The sequence below is a fragment of the Drosophila busckii genome, chromosome X (assembly GCF_011750605.1).
Source record: "Drosophila busckii strain San Diego stock center, stock number 13000-0081.31 chromosome X, ASM1175060v1, whole genome shotgun sequence".
In the NCBI taxonomy this organism is placed as follows: Eukaryota; Metazoa; Arthropoda; class Insecta; order Diptera; family Drosophilidae; genus Drosophila; species Drosophila busckii.
In genome coordinates, this window is record NC_046608.1 from 10,806,343 (window position 1) to 10,811,826 (window position 5,484).

Here is a 5,484-nt window from a genome sequence, read left to right on the forward strand (position 1 = left end):
ATGCCCCAAAAGTCACGTCTATTGGCGCGACAATGTGTAAATAATGTATGTAGCATATGTATAACATCAACTGATGTATAAATACATAAACATGAATGTAACTCAGTCGCTCATTGGTTCAGCGAACTGTTGACAAAAAATGAGCGAAGCTTTGCTAATGATATGCGCAGATATTTTAAGATCAAGAAACTCTTTGAATTTAGCTAATGATATGGGCAATTCTATAAACATAGACACATTCATAGCGTTTGCTTCTAATACGTGACATAATCAAATGTATTTTAGTTTTTATGCATTTATCAAGATTAAATGAAAGTTTCAATACTGCAAATTGTTGAAATACTTAAGCGCAGTTAAAGTTAAAACGTAAGGCAATTAAATAAAATACATTGTAATTAAAAAAAAGGCGATACGCTTATTACATTTGCCACAGATATTGTGGCTGAGATAAGCTTCTCTCGCTGTGGCACGTGTCGGGTCGTGAACCCAAGATGAGCGTAAGAACAAAACGCTCTCATGCAATTGAAAACAGACGCGTTAGTTTCGGGGTTTCCAGCCCTCTAAACACTTGATAACCCCCACAACTCAACACGTGTGAGAAATTCAATTAAATACAGATTGAGACAAGAATGTTGCTAAAACATCTCCCAGTGTGCATGTGTGTGTGTGTTTATTTGTTAGCACTTTTAGAAGTTACTTGCAGTTTTTCGTTTTCCAAAAATAGCATAAAATCAACAACACATTGCCGGAAATATGGCATCAAATGCAAAATGAATCTAGGCAAAGTGGCAAAAGCGAAGCAGCAACATAAGCAAAGATCTCTTTGAAGTTGAGAACGGAAATGGATTGCTAGCATACATGACTTGACTTAATTATACCTGACATACATGCATGTAAAACATACGAGATAATAAATCAAGTGCTTAAGCTATAGCAATATATGAATGGTATATAATGAACTAAAGCTAAAGTTAAATCTAAATAAAATTATAAAAGTCTCGCTCTTGGTGCAAAGCATTGGTAATGCTTAAAAATATGTTAGGCACTTTATTATTTTATTTATTATATTTTTACTTACTCAGTGACATTCTCAATGTTTAGTTTTTTTTTTTCGCTGCTAAACTCGAGGGTGACTTTATAGCATATATGTTATTATTGTTGTATGCCATACAAATATATATATATATATATATGGTGCGTACTTGTATGTGGGAGTGTATAGCATATAAAGTCGAACTCAAACTACTTATTTAGTTGTCGAATTGTAAGTGTAGCATGAATCATGAGCATCCCCAGGGGTGTGTTTTTGACATACAAAGGTATTGCTAGTATATATAAAAATACATATATACCATATTTTTCATATGTAATCCCCATAGACCAAAGCAAAAGTTGCAGCTTATAAAAGTCTTTAACTTTTAGCTGACTGTGAGTTCAAGTAGTCTGCACGCAGATTGATTGAAGTTTATTCCGCACACACACACACACAAAGCGCAAAACCCAAGTATAAACAATACAAACTAGAGTGGGGTTGGGGGTGGGGGCTTGCTTAATTGAAATTTATTGAGTGCGCAATGCAATTGTTTGAGAAACGAGCCTAGAACTTATTCACAGCCTTCCGTTCCCCGTTCACCAGCACTGAGGATGCCTCTTTCGCTCAGCTTGGCATTGTTCTGTGCTGAGTATGTTATGATTACAGGATATTGCCCCTCGACTTTATTATATCTGATTTATTTGCCCGCGCTGTGTGCAGGCAATTGTTGTAAATCTTTTGCTTTATGCCATCATCAGCATTTTTAGGCGCACTATATATATATGACTCAGTCAATAAATCGTATGTTTTAACTCTTCGCTAACGCACAAATTCCATTAGACAGCTTCAATATTTTTTTGTGCACTGTTCCTTTGGGGCTTGAGCTTTGGAAGTCTGAGCATTGTGCTGTCAGCTAGTTTGATAAACTGTCAATCAGCTGGGCTGGCATGCTGTCAAGTCAAGAGAGAGAGAGTCAAGGTGTCCTGGCTATGAATTCATGTCTTGCATATTCCAATTTACGCTGCCATAAGTTCAATAGTTCACTCTGCAGCTCTATACGAAGCTAAGCCACACCCATTTGCAGCTCAGCTGATTAACAAACATTGTAGTTGTTTTAATTATTAGTTTTTAGGATAAAATGCAGTCGGACAATGCGTGCTGGGTGCGCATAATGCGCGATTTCAAGGGTCGCAGGTTCGCAGGGTCGTTCGCATTCTCTTGGGGTGCGCTCAGTTGAAGACTCAATATGTGGGTGTGGCTGTCGATGCGGGTAAGGGCTGCATTTTAAGCTGATAGAGAGAGCGAGAGCGAGATCAACCCTGACCTTGATGCAATTAAAAGCGGAAACCTCAAAAACAGCGTCTGGATCAGCAATGCGGATTGACAAATTGACACAATTGCTTAATTCTTCCGTTTTGGAGAAAGTTGCAAGTTATTGACTCCTCGCTGCTTCTAATGAAATCAAAATTGCTCTTCCCAGCTAGCCCCGAGTGTTCCAGCCAAGATAACATTTTATTAACTTGTAATTCACAACTCGTTTAGGCGCGCGCGTAAATTGAGTCTTACGCTTGCCATGAGCTAATGGTTGGAGCAATTGCAGCAGTTAGTTATGGTGTCTGGACAGAGCTCAGTGTGTGTGTGCGACACGTGTCGAAAGCAAAAAATGTTTATTGCTTTTTTTATAGAGAAATACATGGAAAAATAAAATAAAAAAATATATATACTATAAGTAATGCAACTAGCGCGCAGTAAATCACAACAAACACTCGCCTCACTTCCCAAGGGTTGTGCGAATTTATATTTTATTTTATCCTGCTGCACAATATGGGGTTGGTTAGCTGGTTGGATGCTGTGCATTATTGCTTATCGATTGATTTCCGATTGGGAACAGCATCTCACCTTCGGCATCATCAGCTGCGTGTTTTCTTCACTTGAACAAAGGGGTTGGCTCTCCAAAGTGCAAACACTTGGCCTGAAGCTGAAGTTCAAGCTGTTGCTGTTGCTGTAGATATCGTTGCTGATAAGATCCTAATGGCAGTAGACTATATATCAGCTTCTGGTTATATTACATTTTCCCATAATGAAATTGGAAATTGCTTTAACTTGAGAGCGCTTAAAGTTTCATTTAAGTTATACCAACAATAATTTGAGTTGAAGCATATAGAATATTTGTTTATCATATTAAGCTTTGTTGCTTATTATAATGCTATATAATTCATTAGGCTTACAGTTGTTTATTTTATGCTTTTATTGAATAGAAAAGCAAATATATCTGTTGACAAATGCATCCAGTTCCACAACCATATGCGCATCCCTTTGATAGCTCAGGTGCTGTGCATCCCAACAGATCAGTTTTTGTTTTTGCTGCTGCTGCTGCTGCTGCTGGTGTTAACCTGATGTATGTGAAAGGTTAATGCACCCGCACCCAGAGCAGTGCGCTCACTATCATTTCATTTGGCCAGCAACCACCAAAAATGTTAAGTAAAAATTTTCCAAATTTCCCCCCCTGACTTTTCCGGCAGGCGGCGGCTTTCAAATTGAAATGTTTCGCGCTCTAATTTGAACGCGCTTGGGGGTAAAAATATGCAGCAGAAGCTAAAGCACAACAATGAGCAGAATAGAACAGAACAAATGGCATTAACAATGCTTAGAGCAATTATAATAGCTCAATGAACAAGGCATGGCAGCATTATATATTTATCTAGTCTCCTGACTGACTTGACTGACGGTCATAACAATTTCATTAAATTAAGTCGCTTTTACTGCTGCTGGTAAATTGCAATGTATATATAGCCAATGCTATATATTGAGTCAATTGTGGGCATTAACTAAAGAATAAAAATATAAATTACAAAAAGAATTTCAATTGCCTGAAGCGTTTCAAACTAATTGCAATTTATTTCTCTATTTTCCCTTCTCATTGCAGGTATGAAGTTAAATTTTTTTCTATTTAATCTTTAATGCACATGCAACGCTTAGGGGCTTGCAGCACATTGCGGTAAGCTTAATGCCATGTCCTTGTCCTTATAAAGCTTAAGATGCTGCATTATGCACATGTGTATATATATACATATATATATATATATTACTTATGCAGCGTGCTTGTAATTCAAGTTTATTGTCATATGAAGACAATGGGGCAGCTTTGGAGTAGTCAAGTGTACTTTATGTAAATGCTCAAGGATGTCAAAGCTGCTAAACATGCATAGGTATATATCATATATGCATATATATAACATACTCGAGTATGTTTACATGCACAGCAAGAAATCAAAGCAAGCATTTTATATTTTATATGAATTTTAGTTTAAAAGTAAAAACTTAGTTTTCCAACTGCGCTGACAGCAAAGTTCATTAACTGTAGCTCATTTGCCAAAGTTTTTAAGAACTTGAAATGAAGAAAAGCTTGAATTAACATGCCAAGTGTCTGAGCTGAAGAGCTATGTGAAGTTTGCGCCCATTCCACATCCCAAATCTGCTGCTGCTAGTGCTAGTGGCGTCTACCAGGCCGAGAAGTACTTTACATGCAATTATCCAGAGCGAGAGCGAGAGGAAGCGACAACAACAAAAAGCTCATTTGCCATTGCGAAACTTTAACTGTAGTACAAAGGGGCGTGGCATGACGCCCGCTTTTTCATAGCGTCTATAGCCGCTACGCTGTTGCGTCTGTCCCGTGTCCGTGTCTGTGTCCGGCGCAGATGTGTCTGCTGCATTTGTCACCCAACCTCACGGCCTGTTGTGCTCTCTCTCTCTCTTGCTCTCTGTCTCGCTTACGGCTACGCTCTTGGCGCTGTGGTTTTATTTATGCCGTCTGTTTGATTTCCGCTTTTTTTTTTTTAAATGCTGCCGCCTCTCGCAGTCTCTGTCCTTCAAAATGGAACTAAATACGCTACCAGACTCTGCATTAATACCACATACACAGCTACAGGGTGTTCCAAGCAAGAGATCTTAGGCGAATAACTTGGATAATAAATAATTTGGCATGCACTTTTAATAAATTCATCAATTAAACATTAAAAATGTGCAATGAAAGTGACATCAAATTTCAATTTGCCAAATTCAAATTATTTGAAATGCAAATTTGACGTAAATTCATTTTTTTGAAATATGCATAATGTAAAAACGTTAACACTAAATATTCTACCTAGCTAATTTATTCATTTTAGCACACCCTGTATTTGTATGTGTCTGTGCTGCAAATAGATTTATTGCCTTAATTTTGTATATACTGCAGTTAATAATTTTGCATTCCATTTGCACCTCTGTTCATTTATTGACTGCCTGCCTGCCTGGCGCCCCATCCCGCTGCCCTGACTAATTAAATATTTATACAGAGCTTGCTTGATGGTTGTTTAAACAATCGATGTGGCAATCAGTTGCCTGCCTAATTGCCAAACTAATGAAACGCACTGAGCAGCTAAAACAAGTGTTAGTTAGTTAGTTAGCAATGA